Below are 21,497 nucleotides of genomic sequence, written 5' to 3' on the forward strand. Positions count from 1 at the left end.
AGCTAAAGATTTGAAACTTAAATCATTGGTCACAAGTCGAAACGTTAAATTTAAATTTTGTTTGTGTATTTGTCGAAATACATGTATACATAATTCTTCGCAAACTATAATGTAGCACAGTTGTTAATTTATCTTGAAGTTTTGATATTACCAAATTAAGGACAACCCCGAATAAGATTTTCTATCTTTTTGAATTTGTGTGAGACCGAGAATGAAATATTTATCACACTAAATCAAGAAATGCACAACATGTTTTCTTACATAAAAATATACTCCGATCATTTAATTATAATTTATAATTTTACCCAATATTTATCACTTAAATATGATAGATTAACATGATTAATATTTTTTGGTACATTGAAAAAGACTAAAAAATGTTTAAAACTTTCATAAGCGACATGACTTAAATCTGTTAGGAGAAGAAACTATAAATTTGTTATGAGCCAGAAGTTGATGTGGAAATTGAGTACGCTAGAATGGATATTGAGATGGATACCAATGTGGAAGGATAAAACGAAACTTTGAGAAGGAGTTTACGGGTGAGGCACCAAAGAGGCTAACAGGGCTCCCTACTTTTCAATTTTATAGCTCACATTTCAATTTACAACCAACTAACCTAAAAATAATAGGCTAAGATTCAATATTCAATTTTAATAGGTTCTCGAAATTACTATTTAATTTTTAAAAAAGATTGCTCAAGCTTCTAAGTTAATTTTCAAATCAGTAACTGTGACTGAAATATTAGTTTAACAAATCAAATCCATTTGGGTGGTGAAAATTAGATTTTTAACAAGCTTAAATATGTGGGTTTAAATTTCGAATTTGATTTTGTGAGAAATTTGGAGTGAGTGTTATTTAGACTTGTTAGAAATAGTATAAGGAGGTTGTATATAAAATTTAAAGTCATTTAATAGAGATTTGGACTGGTTTTGAACAAGAACTGCAATTGAAAATCGTGGAAGATGTTCGTCTACGGACGCTTGTATAAAGGTGTATAAAAGTGTATAAGATGTGTTTATATATTCATATACACCATTATACAAGATTATACATAATTATACAAAAAACTGACTTCGTCTTCTTCCTTGCATCTTTTCTGAAATTTAACTCAAATATTGCTCAAATCTACTCCAAATCACTTCAAATTTAAATTTTGAACTCCTTTTGACATTTTCAATCAATTGGAACAACACCCAATCCAAACAACTAACAAACTCAAAAAATCATATTTTCGAAAGCAAAGCTTTGAATGACCTTCAACGATGGATTTCTACTTTTTAATTTTCGTACATTGCAACCAGGTGACACAAGGAGGAAAGTAGAAAATACATGGGCCCTTTAAGCATATGTAGAAGATGTGAGAAGAAGAGAGAGAGTGAAAGTAATGGTTGTGAGAACACGGATTTAATTCCATAACTTTTAGAAGCAATGGTTGTAAGAACACAGATTTTGAATTTGCTAGTGCTTTTAAAACATGTACAATATAAGCTAGGTCGGGTAAAATCGAAAACCATGGGCCATTTTTTTGTTATGGTATCAAGTCACGTATATTTTCTTGTTATTCTTGCAGAAATGGTAAGGAAAGAGTAGGCAATGAGTTGACTCTTTCTGAATTGTCATCTCTGCAATTCTTCTATTACTCTCATCCCCTTCTTATCTTAAGTATTAATTAAGTCTCTGCATTATCCATCGTAATTGTTATAGTTTCACTCTATCAATATAGTTCAGTGTGATGTTGATCTTTACTGTTTCATTCCCTTTGTCTACTATGATAGGTGATTCGAAACTCAAGGCTTCGGGAACTCTGGATACTTTGTTTGACTCTTCGATTTCGATCTCCGATCTGCCATGGCGAGCCAGGCATTGGTTCTTCAGGATTTGGTTGTGCATGTAACTAATATCGCCACTCGATTGCCGATGCTTGAGGCTTCTCAGTCCGCTGGTTCGACGGTGCACTCGGCGTTGCTGTTGCTCATACCGGTGGCCCTTCTGTCCTTCGGCATAAACCGGTGCTGGTTGAGTTTCATCGTTTTAACGGCGCTCCCCAGAGGCTTGGATTTTCCAAGCTGAACAGTACTTCAACCTTTACGGTGTCGTAGCAAAGCATAAGTTGACTATGGCTTCTTTCTACCTTGAAGGTGAGACTGGAATGGTATCGATGGCTTTATTGGAATAAGCAACTTAGCGATTGAGCGAGTATCACTGACTAATTTTTGCGTCGTTTCCGTCATCTCCATATTCTATCTCCGGCCGATCATCTCTCTAAGATGCTGCAAACTACTATGATGGCAGATTTTCAGTGCCGCTTAGAATCTTTGATTATTGAAACAAAGTTATTACTAGGGCGATGCGATAGCATTCTCGAGAAGTGCGTTGTTCTCCCTTTATGCTGAATACTCCCATGGGGTTGGAAATTTGATAACTTGGTACAAGCTGGAGGGGATAGCCCTCATGGCGTGTATCCCAGGTCGACCTATTATGGCGTTGTACGCGGTATCCTGGTCCATGATGTGGAACGTGATTTCCAGAGTGACGCCACCTGCTAGGATGGGGAGAGTGATTTCCCCGGATGTTCGTTCAACTGCATTGTTAAAACCCGTTAGCGTGATGCAGCGCGACATTATCTTATCCTCGAGTTTCATTTGTGCAACTACTTGAGGATGGACAATACACGCGCTACTCCCATCGTCCACCATAATGCGTCTTACATCTGTATCTAATATTCACAAAGTGATAACAAGGGCATCATAGTGAGGGAAAAACAAACCGTGGGTATCTGACTTATCGAAGATGATACTTTCTTCGAGTCCGTTGTACCGTTCATGAGTGATTGACCGTTTGAGCTTGTGGGTTGTGGCGGACTTTACGTTGTTGATTGAAACGTCATCACTGCCCCCGATGATCATTTGAATAGTGCGAGTCGGTGAGGGTGGTTTCGGCGGTCCTATTGTTGTTCACGTCCTCGGGCAAAGTTGGTCCTCCCTAGATTGCTCAACAATTCTTTGAGGTGTCCTTGATGAAATATGTTCACGACCTCCTGTCTTAGGGCGATGCAGTCCTCAGTTTTATGACCTCGCTCTTGGTGGAACTCACAGGGTGTTTGATTTTCTAGTGCTTGGATCTGACCTCATCTTTTGTGGCCACTTTACTTTTGGTCCGAGCTTCTCCAATGTGTAGACTATTTCTGAGGGTGAGACACAAAAGTTGTGAGCTGATAGTAAAGGGGGCATACCTCTCTCGTTTTGGTGAGTCCCTGTCCTTAGCCTAGATGGGCCCTCTTCGTGGCGTGATCTGACATATGGATGATGCCTTTTTCGGTTGGATCATGGAGCTGCAAGATATCTCTTGGCATCACATCTTCAATCCTTCCTGGTTTCGGTTTGTACCTAGGTCAATCGATGGGTTGGCCCATTAAGGTCCTCTCCATAGGCGCGGACCTCGGCGCAGTAGGCGTTGTGTATTTCATCCCAAGTGGTCGGAAGATATTTTATAAGCTGACTTAATATTTTTCTGGTCGCCCTTGAGCCATTCCTGTTCAGCCCGTTCTGGAAAGCTGCTACAGCCATTCCTTCTGATACATTCAGTAAGGTCATCCTTACTCTGTTGAATCGAGCAAGAAAGTCCCTCAAACCCTCTTCGGGTGATTGTTTGATAGCAGATATATCGTTCACTCTTGCCTCCGCCTTTTTAGCCCCAGCATGGGCCATTACGAACTTGTCGGTCATCTCTTTGAATGTTTCAATAGAGCGCGCGGGTAGTTGTGAATACCAAGTTAATGCTCCTCCGGTAAGGGTTTCACCGAACGTTTTCAACAAGATGGAGGAGACTTGTTCTTTAGCAAGATCATTGCCCTTTACCGCAGTGACATAGTGAGTTACATGATCTTCGGGGTCGATTGTTCCGTCATAAATTTTCATATAAGGCAGCATCTTGAAGGTCTTGGGTATGGCATGTGGGGCGGCTTCATCACTGTAGGGTTGTTCATCGAACAAACCAGCGTCTCTTTTTGGCAAGAGTTTTGGGGCACCCGGTATTTTATCGACTCTTTCTTGGTGTTCTCTCATTTGATCACGAAGCATTTTGTTTTCATTATCCATTTCTTCCATTTTCCTCAGAATGGTCGTGAGGATATCGTTACCTGCATTATTAATATTGTGAGTGATACCTGTTACTGGAAGGGGAGGGCCGTGCTGCTTGGCCGTTGCTGGTGCGATGCAAGTCCTTGCGTTTTCTCTAACAGCCTCCTGAGTGGGCTTGTCGAGGATGCCGGTCAGTGTATATGTCAGCCAAGCCTTGAGTAGCTTCTTTATCGCTGGTGGCACTTCTTCCGCTGTGGATGTGGAAGCTCCTTTACCACAGGATGTTATGATACTGCCGTGAGGGAGGGGTGACCCACTTCGTCGGGGAGAGGTGTTAGGCACTATGTCTTCGCCTTCAGTTTTGGAAACCTCATTGATGGTGTTTAAGAGGTTGGTAGTGAGATCAACCACTGCCTTCCATCTTTTTTCTCCCTTACCTGCCATGTCAGATCTGGTGTACAAGGAAGTAGGAGCTTTTTTTTTTGAACTGTGCCAGTTATGGATTTGGAAGAAACTAAAAATTTAACTAGAGATTCCCCACAGACGACGCCTAATTGTTTGACCAAAAAATGTAAACGTTTGATTAAACTAATTAATTTAATAAAATGAAGGGCTAAACCTAGTTGATGATAATAACTTCAGATCCATAATTGGTTGACTCAGATAACGCAAGAGCAGTATTGAGAGAAGAATAAATGTAGTGTGCATTCAATATTCCAAGATCCTTGATGATGGGGGAATATTGAGTAATAAATAGCAATAAATGACATTAAAGTAAATAAGGAAAATGATTCACCCAATATTGAATGAGGTGGATGATTCTTCTCTCTGACAATGATGAATAAAAAACCAGTACTAGAATGTTAGGACTTTTTTCGGATCTAACGGAAAAAGTCTGCAATAATAGATCATCAAATCTCTTTAGAAAAGTAGTAGTTGTCTTTTATTTAGAGAGAGTGTCAGCTTTACAAAGAATGTTTTTCTCAGAGAATCCCCCCCCCCCCCTTTTCTTCCCTATCTCCTTTTCTATTTATATGGGACATTCCCCAATCAACCCTAAAAGTACAGACACCATAGAATATTCAAGAGAATATTCTACTACGAAAACTAGTCGTTAGTACTACCCTTCATACTCGACCTCGGTCGTTATTGACTCTTCGGTTACGAGCCCCATTTTCTACTAATCGACCTTGACCATATCACTTTCCACTATACCGCTTCGTACCAAATCTTAATGAAAGTAAATTTTGACCCATACAATACGGTTGTGAAATAATTGTTGTGGTTGACGAAAGTAGCATGGGAAGGCGGTTGAGTAGTGGTGGGGATGATTATAATGATAATGGCATGAAGTTAGTGGTCGTTGTTATTGATAATGACGATTGTGAGACAGTGATAGGTGATTGTTGTAATTCGTCAAAAAAGCTAGCGTTGGCGGTTGAATAGCGGTGGAGACTAGTTGTTGACAGTAAAAGTGGAATAATTTGTTGGTGATAAAGGCTAGCGGCGAAGGTCGTTGGCACTAATTGCCAGTGCAAGTGGTGGTGGTAGCAGTTGATGGTGGAGGTGGTTGTGATAGTGGTGATGTCTGGTGATGGGATCGCTACTGATGATATATAGTGGCTAGAGGTGAAGATAGTTGACGATAGAGGTAGTTGGTAGTGATAACTAGCAATGCAAATGGTCAATGGCGATTGTAGGCTCGAGAGTGGTGATTATGCTTTTGTAAATTGTAATGAATAGAGCTTGAATTTTAAGATAACAACGTCATAATAATTTAAACTTCGTATAATATTAGATTAATTCAAACTTATCAAAAGCAAATAATTGACTGAAATAAGAGAAAAACAAATATATTCTTAATACTGTAAGATTTGAATGATGGCGATTTAACTTTCATTAAATTAAATGAAAAATAAAAGAGAGCCTAAACTAAATTAAATATTTAAAAAGAAAAACAAAAAAAACAATGATCAATCAATCATTTAATATACTTAAATCTCAAATTAATTGGATCAACCTAATTATGAATCCTTTTATATTCATACTACTCTATTTTGGACAAAACGTCTAAGAAACATTTGAATACATTATTTTAATGTCCATAATATAATTATAAACAACGTCAAAAACAACAAAGATGTTAAATCATAATTCATCATCAAAATAAATGTTAAATCATGCATGAGACATAAAGAAATGTTTTAGGCATATACAGTTAATTCCAGAAACAAATAAACTAAAATTGATTTGTGTTTTCAATTGATATGCTACCTTTGTTTTATGCAAATCTACATTATTTATTTTGTTTCATCATTGTTTCATCCGTGTACTGTGGACGTGTCTATGCTTACAACTCCAAGACAGATGATCTGAAACCGATAGCCTATAACGTGACGCTACTAACGAAGTTATAAGCTAATCAAAATTTTCCAAGTATCAAACAATTAATTGCAATCTTGTCACAATAAAAAAAAGATCTAATTTGATTTGTCAAATGACTCAAGTTAGCTAATTAAATGAAGTGAATTTGTTTGTTTTCAATAGAATTATCTCTCTTCCCCTCCTAAATAGGATCCTTAAGGACAAATGATATATGGATGGTATAAAGAATATTACGACAACAAGTTATTTATTATTTATCTTAAGTTATTAATTAATACAATCAAGTAGTGACTTTATTGTATAACTACTTTTTATATCGTCAATGTATAAACCTTAAGATCGATGAAAATTTACGAGAGAACGTTTCTCATTTCAAAAATATTCAAAGTCTCCTTCGCATTTAAGTTTTGAATAAAGAAGTACAAGTCACGACTCACTCAGCTAAAGATTTGAAGCTTAAATCATTGGTCACAAGTCGAAACGTTGAATTTAAATTTTGTTTGTGTATTTGTCGAAATACAGTATACATAATTCTTCACAAACTATAATGTAGCACAATTGTTAATTTATCTTGAAGTTTTGATGTTACCAAATTAAGGACAACCCCGAATAAAATTTTCTATCTTTTTGAATTTGTGTGAGACTGAGAATGAAATATTTATCACACTAAATCAAGAAATGCACAACATGTTTTCTTACATAAAAATATACTCCGATCATTTAATTATAATTTGTAATTTTACCCAATATTTATCACTTAAATATGATAGATTAACATGATTAATATTTTTTGGTACATTGAAAAAGACTAAAAAATGTTAAAAACTTCCATAAGCGACATGACTTAAATCTGTTAGGAGAAGAAACTATAAATTTGTTATGAGCCCAGAAGTTGAAGTGGAAATTGAGTAAGCTAGAATGGATATTGAGATGGATACCAATGTGGAAGGATAAAACGAAACTTTGAGAAGGAGTTTACGGGTGAGGCACCAAAAAGGCTAACAGATTTTGTTGTGCCGTATTGGCTGATCACATGAAGGGCTCGGCAGGTTGTTAGGATAGTTAAAATATCCAGAAATCGTAAGGAAAAAGTAGGCAATGAGTAGACTCTTTCTGAATTGTCATCTCGGCAATTCTTCTATTATTCTCATCCCCTTCTTTTCTTAAGTATTTTCAGTTGTTAATTTCCATCGTAATTGTTCTAGTGTGATGTTGATCTTTACTGTTTCATTCCCTTTGTCTACTATGATGGGTGATTCGAAACCCAAGGCTTCAGGAACTCTGGATACTTTGTTTGACTCCTTCGATTTCGATCTCCGATCTGCCATGGCGAGCCAGGCATTTGGTTCTTCAGGATTTGGCTGTGCATATAGCTAATATCGCCGCTCGATTGCCGATGCTTGAGGCTTCTCAGTCCGCTGGTTCGACGGTGCACTCGGCGTTGCTGCTGCTCATACTGGTGGCCCTTTTGTCCTTCGCCATAAACCGGTGCTGGTTGAATTTCGTCATTTTAACGGCGCTCCCTAGAGGCTTGGATTTTCCAAGCTGAACAATACTTCGACTTTTACGGTGTTGTGGCAAAGCATAAATTGACTATGGCTTCTTTCTACCTTGAAGGTGAGACTGGAATGGTACATATGGCTTTATTGGAATAAGCAACTTAGCGATTGAGCGAGTATCGCTGACTAATTTTTGCGTTGTTTCCGTCAGCTCCATATTCTATCTCCGACCGATCATCTCTCTAAGATGCTGCAAACTACTATGATGGCAGATTTTCAGTGCCGTTTAGAATCTTTGATTATTGAAACAAAGTTATTGCCCGGGGAATTCCTTGTAGAATATTTCCTTTGGTCGTGCGACCCGATATCCTTGCTTCAGTTAACGCCCATAAGCCTACTCATTTGGACCAGGTATATGGGCTTTCATGAGCAATGATTAATTGCCTAAAACAAGGCCATCACGGCTCGCATTTACTAGGACCCAACCCTTATTGCCCATACCTAGACCTCATTTTGGGCCTAATTCCTCCTAACATATCGTCACCAATAATCTCCTCTCTTATTACCGGTCGTTTACATATTAAGCGTCTCACATCGACGGAAATGAAATATTGTTGGGAAACTAGGCTTGTGCTTCAATTGTTTATACTACTCACTGTAAGGCGGGGCCTCAGCTTTTGTTGCTTGTGAGGAATCTCAAGGAGAGGTCATCTTGCCGGAATACTTTGTCCGGACGATGTTCTTGCAGAAGAACTCCAATGCTTGGAAGTTCAGGAACATTCTGCCATATCTTACCATGCCTTAGCCAACGGAGCTTCGTCCAACTCGTTACATTTTACTGACCACGTAATGGCTCTCCTGTTCATGTGATGCTCGATGGAGAGAGCACACAAAACTTCATCCAGACTTGGGTTGTTCGCTTCCTTCAGCTTCAGGTTGAGCTGGCCGCCAGTTTCTCTATGGTGGTAGGAAGTGGTCAATGCCTTTCCTGTGAGGGTGTTTGTCGGCAAGTACCCGTTACTATTCAGGTTAGTACCTTATATTTAGACTTTTACTATGTTTTACCTCTTCATGGCTCCGGCCTAGTTCTGGGCATCTCATGGTTGGCTATATTAGGCCAAACTGTTGCGGATTATGTTGCTCGCTTATAGTTGGCATGGAGATTCCCCCACTGAGCTTTAACCCGTTCAATTACACAGTCTAATCCACATGGCTGCCACAAACTTTATTTCCTCTTTTTATCGATTGAAATTAGCGATTGATCCTTCCCCGGCGTATGATGTGCCACCACCGGCCATATTGGAGTTGCTGGATTCATTTTTCCACGTGTTTCAGAAACCTCACGATTTTACCACCACCTCGATTACATAATCATATGATCCATTTATTTCCAGGTTCGCAATCGATGATGTCAGACCTTATCGATATCCATTATTTTCAGAAAGAATGTCATGGAACAACTAGTGAGTGAAATACTCTAGGAAGGGGTCGTCTGGTTGAGTACCAGCCCCTTTGCGTCCCCAGTTTTCTTGGTATGTGGTGCTTTTGTGTGGACTATTGCGCCTTCAACGCAATTACAGTTCGTGACAAGTTTTCCATTCTTACTATGGATGAACTATTTGACGAATTACATGGTTCACAATTTTTCTCCAAACTGGACTACTGTCCGGCTACCACCAGATATAGGTAAGACCTGAGGATGTTGAGAAGACAACATTCCGCAATCTTGAGAGTCACTAAGAAAATTTGGTCATGCTATTTGGGTTTACATACGCGTTCTCCACGTCCCAAGATACTATGAACTCTGTCTTTCGGCCCTATCTATGCCAGTTTGTCTTGGTTTTTTTTGATGATATAATCGTGCATAGTCCCGACTGGACTGTTTGGAGCATATTAGCTTGGTCTTACAGCTTTTGCACAAACACCAACTAGTGGCCAGATGGTCAAATTGTATGTTCGGCCAACCGTCCGTTGATTATTTGGGTCATGTGATCTCAAATGCCGGGTTGTCCGTTGATCGAAAAATAATTACGGCAATCAAGCAATGGTCATGACCTCCTTCAGTAAAGAAATTGCTTAGTTTTTTGTGTCTTGCGGGGTACTTTTGACGGTTCATTCATCACTATGCTTTCGTTGCAGCGTTGTTGACTGATTTACTGTGCAATGATGCTTATCAATAGACTCCATCACAACAGACCGCTTTTGAGACACTGAAGCATTATCCCAATTCCACCCTGTGTTGTCTCTTCGGATTTTAATAAATCCTTTTAGTTGGAAACAGATGCGTCTGGGGTTGGCATAGGAGCCATTCTTTCGCAAGGAAGAAAACCCTATGGCTTTCGTTAGCCAAAAGCTGAGCAACTATATGCAACAAGCCTAAATTTATCACTAGAAATGTTTTCCATAATTCAAATAGTGTGTAAGAGTCGGCAATACTTGCTTGGTCATCGGTTTACCATACTCATAGGCCATCAAGCTTTAAGCAACCTCACCAACCAAACTATTCAAACACCCAAGCAATAAAAATGGCTTGGTAAATTGATTGGATATGATTTTACAATTGTATATCACCGGGGAAAGAACAATGGCGTGGATGATGCCTTGTCCCCGAGTTTGTGTACATGGCCATCACGTGGTATGTTCCTACATTTCTCTCTAAATTATGCATGCTTAAATCTACTCATCCTGAACTAGTATCACTTCAACAAACCTTGCTCTTGATCCAACCTTGTTGCCTGATTTTACTTTCCACGCTCTTTTTTAAGGGTCGGTTGATTATTCCATCATATTCTTCTCTCCACCAACAATTAACATATGTTTTCATTTTCTAGTATTGGCGGCCACGCTGGAATAACACGCACCTATCATCGTTTTGCTTCTAATTTTTATTGGAAGCACATGAAAAGGGATGTGAAAGGTGTTTGTGTCTGCTTGCCAGATCTGCCCGCAAATGAAGGACCTCAACCATGACCCGCTGGATTACTCCAACCCCTAACTATTCTGGAGTTGGTATTTGAGGATATCGCGATTGATTTACATGTCTTCCTAGTTCAAAGGGAAAATCCACAATCTTGACTCTGGTAGATCGTTTGACCAAGTATAGTCATTTTGTTCCTTTGTCGTCCTCTTATTGCTGAATCAGTAGTAGCAACCTTTGTGGGGGAAGTTATATAGTTTCATGGACACATCCTACCATTGTTACTGACAAGCATCCACAATTCATTCATGCTTTCTGGTAAGAGATACATCGCTTACAAATGACTACATTGCCGCTGAGTACAACCTACTATCCACAAACCGATGACCAATCCGAGGCTTTGAATAAATACATTAAGAAATACTTGCGTTATTTTGTTGCAGACATGCCTAAGGATTGGGTAGCTATGCTTTCGTGGGCCGGGTTTTGGTATACTGCATCCTTACAAACTTGTAGAAATGGCGTGGTATAGCCACTTTTTTAAGTGGTATTTACTTTTTAGCCAGTGTTTTTAATGTTGAGCAAAAATAGTCACTACTCTATTAAAATTGATACGAAAAGTCTTTTTTACCCTTTCTTCATGAGTGATGTATAAATATTAAGGACACTATGTCCTTAACATTTACATTGCACACATGAAGTTAAGGACACCATGTCCTTAACATTTACAATGCACATATAAAGTTAAAGACATAATGTCCTAAAGTTTAACAACAGAAGTTGCAAATACAAGTTAATGATATTATGTCCTTAACATTTACATTGCACACATGAAGTTAAGGACAACATGTCCTTAACATTTACACTCCACACATGAAGTTAAGGACACTATGTCCTTAACATTTACACTGCACACATGAAGTTAAGGATACCATGTCCTTAATATTTACATTGCACATATGAAATTAAGGACATGATTTTCTAAAGTTTAACAACAGAAGTTGCAAATACAAGTTAATGATATTATGTCCTTAACATTTACATTGCACACATGAAGTTAAGGACACCATATCCTTAACATTTACACTGCACACATGAAGTTAAGGACACCATGTCTTTAATACTTACATTGCACATATGAAGTTAAGGACATGATGTCCTAAAGTTTAACAACAGAAGTTGCAAATACAAGTTAATGATATTATGTCCTTAACATTTACATTGCACACATGAAGTTAAGGACACCATGTCCTTAACATTTATACTGCACACATGAAGTTAAGGACACCATGTCCTTAATATTTACATTGCACATATGAAGTTAAGGACATGATGTCCTAAAGTTTAACAACAGAAGTTGCAAATACAAGTTAATGACATTATGTCCTTAACATTTACATTGCACACATGAAGTTAAGGACATCATGTCCTTAACATTTACACAACACGTATGAAGCTAAGGACACTATGCTATTAATATTTACACATCACTCATGAAGTTAAGGACATTATGTCCTTAACATTTACATTGCACACATGAAGTTAAGGACACCATGTCCTTAACATTTACACTGAATATATGAAGTTAAGGACACCACGTACTTAACATTTACACTGACATATGAAGTTAAGGACATCACGTCCTTAACATTTACACTGCACATATGAAGTTAAGGACATGATGTCCTAAAGTTTAACAACATGATGTGCAAATACAAGTTAAGGACATTATGTCTTTAATATTTACATTGCATACATGAAGTTAAGGACAACATGTCCTTAACATTTACACTATACATATGAAGTTAAGGACATGATGTCCTAAAGTTTAACAACCGAAGTTGCAAATACAAGTTAATGATATTATGTCCTTAATATTTACATTGCACATATGAAGTTAAGGACACCATGTCCTTAACATTTACACTGCACATATGAAGTTAAGGACATGATGTCCTAAAGTTTAGCAGCAGAAGGTGCAAATACAGGACACTTTATCCTAAATATTTATACAACATTCATGAAGTTAAGGACACCATGTCCTTAATATTTACACAATACATATGTCTAGCACAAGGGGTATTTTTGTCCGACGGATAAAAATTTATTAAACACTGGCTAAAGTGTAAATACTTTTAAAACAGTGGCTAAAAAGTAAAGACATCTCTGATCAGTGGCTATCTGTGCACTTCCCAACTTCAGCCGGCATGACTCTGTTTGAGACTCTTTATGGAAGGAAGCCTGCTGCTACCACTCATTATGTCGTGGGTGACAGCTCAGGTGACCTGGTGGAATAATTTTTACTGTAAAGGGATGATGTGTTGGATTTGTAGAAGTGGAATTTATCCAAGGCTCAGAAGCATATGAAAAACCAGACTGACAAGCACCGTTTGGAGACCACTTTCCTGGTTGGGGATTAGATCTATGTTAAGCTCAAACCCTATCGCCAACATTCAGTCCGTGGACAACCTCACCACAAAAGGGACACATGTTCTTGGGTCCTTTCAAGGTGCTCAAAAAGGTTGAGAATGTTGCTTATAAGCTGAAATTATCTGATGTTGTGAAAATTCGCCCCGTCTTCATGTTTCGATGCTCAAAACGTATGTCGGACAGCCTGATAACCGAATCACAACTCCTGTAGTTAACTGAATTTGCTCATGAATTGGCCCAACCAACTTTGAACAACGAGGACAAGGTTCTTATTTCAAGTGGAAGTAAGTTATGAGCCTAGATGCTGAGGTGGAAATTGAGGAAGCTGACATGGATGTTGAGATAGATGCCAACATGGAAGGACAAATGGAATTTTGAGAGGAAATTTAGGGTGAGGAAAATGCCAAAAGGCTAACAGATTTTGTTATGTTTATTGGCTAATCATGTGAAGGACTCGACGGGTTGTGATAGTGTAAATATCAAAAATCAGAAGGAAAAAGTAGGCAATGAGTAGACTCTTTATGAATTCTGATCCCCTTCTTATCCTAAATATTTCTAGTTATTTTCCTTTCAGTTGTTAATTTTCATTATAATCGTTCTACTTTCACTCTATCAATATTGCTCAGTGTGGTGTTCGTCTTTACTGTTTCAATATCCTTATCTCATCTTTCCAGATCAGTAAATCTTCTTCATGTTTGTGCCCTTTGTTTGCCAAAAGATCGGCACATTGATTTGCCTCCATCCAAAAATGCTTAATTGTAGTCTTGTTAGCTTCCAACAATATTTGTAATATTCAATAATACCTTTCGGTGGATGATAGTAGGGACAATATTGGTCTGAATAAGTTTTCTCATTAAATTTTATATGGTAATGCATGTATGTCCCAAAAAATAGATTTTGGTTTTATATAATTAGATTGATAGAAAAATGGGGTTAATCACACTCAATATCAATATTCAAAGACATATCCAATATTTTACGGTAAGGACATTACGCTAAAGAAAATAACTTGAGATAATAACGGAGCAATAAAGACCTAAAAGTATAAAGGGGATCAATAATTGATATTAATAAATGACTTTCAAATAGCGAATGAGATAAAGATAACACGACAAGGAAAAGATTCTCAAATGTGTTTTCTCACAATGGAGGTTGATTAGCGACCATATATTCCAATCCCTCTCGGATCGTGAGAGAAGAACAAGAGAAGGGAAGTGTAAAGACGACCTTGTTTCTATTCAATAAAGTGAGAATCTTATACAAAAAATATTGATGAAATTCTTTACAAAAGGTCCAATCCCCTTTCTGATCTACATCTCTTCCGATTTATAAGAGAACATGGGCACAAAACCCTAGCTAGTACAATAGAAAGGAATATCGATTAGAATATTCTCTAGGGAATCTAAATCCTAAAATTGGTCATCACTTCATACCGAAGATGGATGCTCGTCCTAATCCTTATCTTCTACTAAGCCATTTCACCTCGACAATGACTTATCTTCCACATCTGACCTCGACCTTTTGGAGTTATGTTGACACGTCACAGCCACCAAAGAATTTATTACCACTGACTAGGTCAAATACATAAAATGAAGTTTTCTCCCATACAGTTAGTCCCCACTTGTCGAGGTCGTCCTCAAGGACGGACTGGATAAATGGATAATGGTGGACGCGGTCGTCGTCAAAGGCAGATGATATGGCATTATGAGAGCCGCATATTTCGAATTCGTGCCGTTTTTATTTTCCCGGGTAACCTTTGGAGAGAACCTGATGTGGTTGAGATGTGACGTCAGGCATCATGATGATGTCTATTCCTGATGCATCACGTCAGAACACCTGTAGCTCACGGATTGCCTCTGTCGTTTCGACTGCTGCTACAATCATGACGAGTCGCTTCGAATTCCAAAGTCCCTTCTTTAAAAAGGGGGATGATCACTACTATGTGAGTCCTTTCTTCTCTTTCTCTGCCAGAATTTCCTTTATCTTCTCTAAATTTTATTTTCTTTCCCTTCATTCTCTGAAGTTTGCTTTCATTTTTCTCAAATCTTTTCCTTCCTAAATTCCATACCTTCACAAGCATGTCTAGCTCACCTTCTGGTGTTCGTGGCGGAGCTGTTAGTATAAGTGAGGAGGTTCTGGCCACCTCACTAGATGTTGCCACCGCCGCCGTTGAAGCGTAGGTTCTTCCCTCGGTGGAGAAGATAATTCCTCATAGTCCTGATGCGAAACCGGACCTGCAACGACAGCTAGAGGCGGTGGTGGAGGCTTTCCGGTCTTCTTTAATAGCCACGCATTTGGCAAAGTTTAAGGCCAAATATGGCATTCCCAATCAAGTGGAGCTCGTACCCGCGGGCAATAACAAAGTGTATACTCACCGTCCAGGATACTGCACCTTTATGCATATCCCTTCATCATCAGCTATTCTTTTCCTCTTCCGCCTTTGGTAGAGGAATTCTTCCGCCATTACCTGTTCTGCCCGGCCCAACTCGCGCCCTTGGTTTACAAGTGTTAATACTCAATTTCCCCTTATATTTTATAAAGTATTCTATATACTTTCAAAATATCATTTTGCACTATTACCAAATTTACAAGAATTATATAAGCATTTTCTATAATTTTTAAAACTTTAAAATTGATATTTTCGTATTTAATTTGTTTAAATATTTATTAATTATATCTTTAAATTATTTTAAGGTGATTTAATCATCCAAATTTATCATTCTATACCCTTATGCATTTTATAATATTTAATCTCTTTTTTATGTAATTATATTTGCATTTTTCCTATTTTATCTATACTATTTACAATAATAGCTTATATCCTATAAATAATTGCATTTATTATATTATTTATGCCAAAATAACATTTTATATTTTTATAATATTGAGTTATTATTTTCAAGCATTTTTCACAGCACAAATAATATTTTTACCATTTATTAGTCGTTTTAATAATTTATTTTAGGGGTTTCAATAGTTGGCCCAAAACAGGCCAATTTTCTAACAATTTCAACGCCCAAAACATTAATCCCATCTCATCTCACCTCTCAGCAGCCCAAATCAAATGCCCCTTTAACTTAATCCGGTCGCGATCCGTCAAATAACTTATCTCGCTTCCCTTTCGATCATGTCGTTGATTTTAAATGATCTACGGCCCACAACATCCCTTATCTTCTCTTTATAATCCCTCACCCAAACCCGAAAGACCCATTTCCCCACCCAGCCGCCTCTGTATTCTCTTTATCCCTCCATTCTCGCATGAAAACCTAGCTGACCATGGAGATTCTCTCCCGTTCCTTCCTTATACGCGTTCATATGCGGATTCTACTTAACTTTTCTGCTATTATCACTCAGTTATAGTGACTTCCGTTACCATTATACTTATGGCAAGTTAGATTCTCACAAATCTGTATTTGACCCTATAGTTCTGGGTGCGATTGTGGCTCTATACACTTAAGAAGAGAAAATTTCTCTTGGTCATGGTATATCTCCGGTGATTCTGTCGTGATTGGGGCTTGCGAATGATTTGCCCTAAATCCCACTCCAACTAGGGTTTGAAATTATTACTTCCTCTACTATTTATGAGTATGCACGGGATATATTCTTTCCTTTTTTGTGTTGGTTGATTGTATTTCCTTGTTTGTTCGTCCAATCTTGGTACTATATAAACCCCTTCCCCTGTTTCCCCTAGAAGACATTAACAACGACTGATATTCTCTCACTTTCACTTGTCCTACACTACTTTGAAACTTAACCTCTTGGCCGGCTAAAACCCAAGGATACCAGCATTCAATTATTAGACCTTTCTCAATGTGAGCACTGCCCGGGTTCATCTGAAACCCTTGGGAACTCTGACACACTGAGATTCTTGGGTTCTACAGCTCATCTTGCCATTGACGACTGAGATATTGCTGAAATTATTCTTCGTGTTTACTTGTTTGTCAATTGGTAACTGGGAAGTCCTTTGGCCTTCGTAGTTTCATCCTTTGTTTGTGAACCAATGGGTTACCATGCTATCTCTGCTTACAGCACTATTTGCCTTAAAATTAATTTGTGATTCTGAACTTTTCCTAACACTAGAACTTGCCTAGTTTGGTAACCCGGATTTTGAATTTCTTAAGCATGTTTTATAGTTCTGTGTATTTCTGAGTAGTTATGCCGACTATTTGCTATGAGCCTATTTCCCTACCTTACTCCAAACTCTTGTGAGGAACAAACTCATTGCCCTGAATGTGTTCTTATGCACTGTTTCTATTAGGTCATTCATGTGTAGCTTGTTAACTTCTTCAGTGATTATGTAACTTCTGAATATCATCATTGTCTGAATCTCTAAAACAAGCATGACATGTTTTCGGTAATTCTATTGTGTGACCTGCTCAATTCTTTGTTTCTAAGTATGGCCCAATGCTTTCTAGGGTAAACCTCAATGTTTAGCCTTTTCCTGGATATGATTAATTGGCACTAGGCTTGATAATCGCCTATCTTATTAGCCTTGGGTTGATATTTTCATCTACCCTGAATCCTAATGTCTGCCTGTCCTGTTAGCCTAAAGTTGACATGTTCTTTTACCTACCATGAGTTCTTTAGAATCTTTGTGCTATAATTAATGTCCATCATGTTAAGTTTCATGCTCAACTAAGTATGTTCGCCAAACTGTGCTACTAGTATGTTGTTATGCTAGGCTTTCATGTTGAAACCATCATATGAAGATTGTGCTCCATCTTCTTCTTGTCTATGCTTCTGCTAGGCTATCATATGAAGTTCTTTAGGATTGATTATATGTTGAGACATTATTTGCATTAGTTGCTAGCTTATGATATCCTATCTTGTCACTATTAATGTTGTTTGTTGGAATTACTTGCCCGTATGTGTCTTTGATGCCTTTCAACTTAGCATGGCCCTGTCTATTGGCTGAAACTGCAGCTATTTCAGTTGTAAGGACTAAGTGTTTAAGTTATTCCATGAGTAGTTTTGTTACCTGTATGGCTAAATTTCGCATCCATTAGCTTAATTATTGGAATCATTTGGGCGGGGTATGCTGGGCCTACCTTTGGTCTTGGGAGTTTGAAATACACTGCATGCACCTAGAGTTTGGGCCTGCTGTCCGCATGGAGTTATAAGTTTATTTGAAGGCCCAGATGTGTTGCTGGGTTATTATATTTGTATTTGGGCCTGTAATTATTCAATGTGGTCTATAATAACTTGTAAAACTGAATGATAGGGAAATTAGTAAAAGGGGAATTGGGATACTTTAATTTTCGCATGAATGGGTAGAGAACATGCCTATAAGGTCTACATGCTTTGTTAGCTACTTTGTGTGGTGTGCTTTATTTCTATACAGTAATAGAAATCATGCCTATAGGAACTCAAATATCTCACCTACTCAACTTGTCTAATGCCCGCATATTATCCGAAACATGTTTGTAAGAACTTAAGTGCTTTACTTGTACACATGCTTACTTCTATGCACCATTAAATAGCATGCCTGTAGGAATCGAATCACTTACTATTTGCTCAACTTGTGCAATTGCAGCGTGAGTAGATAACATGCCTATATGATTGTGTTAAATAATTAATATATGATTCCGCTAACACTCATCTAGATACCATATCTATAGAGCCTTCATTGATTAAACTAATTGGTTGTTTTCATTGTTCTTATCACACTGCCCACCTAGACAACATGTCTATAGGAATATGCATGATAAATTTGCGTTTGAATACCAACTATTAGAGAACCTACCTATAGGACATTGCTACTCGCTTAGAAAGCATGTCAATAGGATCAAAAAATTGAGAAATTGTAAGTTTTCCAAGGGCTTCATAATCCACATCCAATCCGTACTCAATAGTGAGTGAAAACGGTCGTTGGAAGAATAGTACCTAACAAGAGTCGGGGTCGATTTTCACATGAAGTTTAATATGGGTGTTAGGGGTATACACCTGACGAGAGTAAATGAAATAACTAAATTGCACTTCCAAACAAAGGGTTTTGTTTTCTACTTCTAAAGTATGACTAACAATTATAAACTAATGAGACAAACCTAAAAAGCGGATGATTGTTGTTGTTGTTTTTACCAAATGGTTAAAAAGCCTAGGGATATGACCTTCACCTAGGTGTTCGCCTAATAGGTTAAGTGTGTTAACACTTGTTTTATTGATCGGGGTGTATTATAGCTCTCAACTCTAAGTTACCCACTCAATACCTCTCGGTCATAGAGTGATTTTGCCTAATTTAGCTTTCTCAAGCCCAAATGGGTATCAAGCTAAATAGTTGATATGAGCTCAAGTCAGGTTTTCCCTATATCTAGTTCAAACCCTTTAGTTAACCTAATCAAATCCTTAATTAGCCCCATTTCTTATTAGCCAAGCTTTCCTTGACTAGGTCTCTCTTTCTCAAGTAAAGACCAAGTCAAAAAGGCATGAATCAATGTTTGGAACCATTAATTCTAAAATTAAAGCATAAACAAGGCTAAATAATCAACACCCAATCATAAACAAGCATTAAATTAAATACCCATAAGGTTTACACATTAGGGTTGGGTCACAACACTAGTAAGAGTCTAGCTACTCATAGTGGAAAATGAAGAAAACAAAGAAGAAATACTAATTAAACTCATAATCTAAGATTAAAGTGATAAACTATGATGTTTTAATCCTAAAATAGTCGCAAACTTCCTAAAATAGCAAAATACAACGGCTACAACTACTCAAACTTCAAAACTTGACCTAAAAAAGTGATTCCCATCTATTTATAGTGGCCCAAAATCCGCTGACAAAAATGCCCATCGGGAGGTTCTGCGGCCACACAATTCTATGTGCGGTCCGTACATTGCTTCAGCTTGCAGGGACTTGGAATCTGCAACTGCATAATTTGTTCTGCGGTCAGAATCTGCAGCTGCATAATTTGTTCTGCGACTGCACAATTCTTGTGCGGTCCGCACTTCAGGCAAGGCTTCAAGTCTTGGTCACTTGCACACTCTCTCAACTTTTGAATTCTTTGTTAGTGCGGACCCTGTTCTGCGGCCGCACATGAATGTGCAGTCTGCACAATTGCTTAAAGTCTGCTGGGTTTCTTTACCAGTTCTGCGACCGCAGATGGAATTCTGCAGTCCGCACTTTCTTCTGCTGTCGCAGAAATACCTTTATGGACCGCACTTCTTGTGTGTTGCGCCCTTTCTTGCCTTGTGAGTCAGAAAACTCCTTTTTGAGTCGGATTTCTTCATGAGAGTCCAAATTTCCCACATTCCTGCAATTTTCACACTTTCATTAGTTTTGAAAACATAAATCAATACTTTCAAACTAAAATAAAAGGAAAAAGGTACTAATAAGTGGTCAAAATCCACACTTATCAACTCCCCCAAACTTAAGTCTTTGTTTGTCCTCAAGAAAATAAATTAGTTCCCACCTCCTCAAAGTTAAAGGTCATTTCAGCGGGTCAATGGTGAGCCATTCATACTGTGTTGGGACCAACAATTACCCACACGACTCATGCATTATCAACAAAGTGACAAGTCAAATATTCATGCTCATATAGTTTTATTGTAACATTTGAGCTTCAAGAGTTGACTTTACTTATCAAGGACTCTTGTTCTATCATGTAAGTCATGGTAGACTCTAAACTCTTCCTCCTCTACCTTCTATTTTCCAAACTCTCTTAAAAAGTTAGCTCCCAATCTTAAGATTCATCAAAGGTTCACTCTTCTCTCACAAGAGAATGTCACAAGTACGGCTTCAAGTACTATAGGTTTGCTCCTCATGTAGATCACCACTAATGTAAGCTCACTCAGTTCGAAATCAAGTAGGACTTCTTTCGGGTTGTAATGATGGCTTTTGGATTAGGGTAGGATATCATATGGGTAAGTAGTTACACCTTTCCTTAAGCACTCCACATTTTCATTTCTCGGCTCACAATTACAAATTCTTAGAGGCATTTGCATTTCATTGAGGGCTAGAGAGACTTGACATCACTCTTTCTTGTTCATTTCCTTCTTTTTCTTCCTTTTGATGCTCATTTTAGGGATCATTACCTCTTTTTGAATCCATCAACCCTTCCACTTATTCTCTTTTTTGCATTTTCTATTTGTTCTTTCTCTTTTCATAGAGATCATTTATTTTCTCTTTTTATGCCTTGATACCTTTTTCAAATCCCTCATCTCTCCTCCAAACTTATGTTTTAAGCCA

The sequence above is a fragment of the Nicotiana tomentosiformis genome, chromosome 12 (genome assembly GCF_000390325.3).
Source record: "Nicotiana tomentosiformis chromosome 12, ASM39032v3, whole genome shotgun sequence".
NCBI classification, from domain to species: domain Eukaryota; kingdom Viridiplantae; phylum Streptophyta; class Magnoliopsida; order Solanales; family Solanaceae; genus Nicotiana; species Nicotiana tomentosiformis.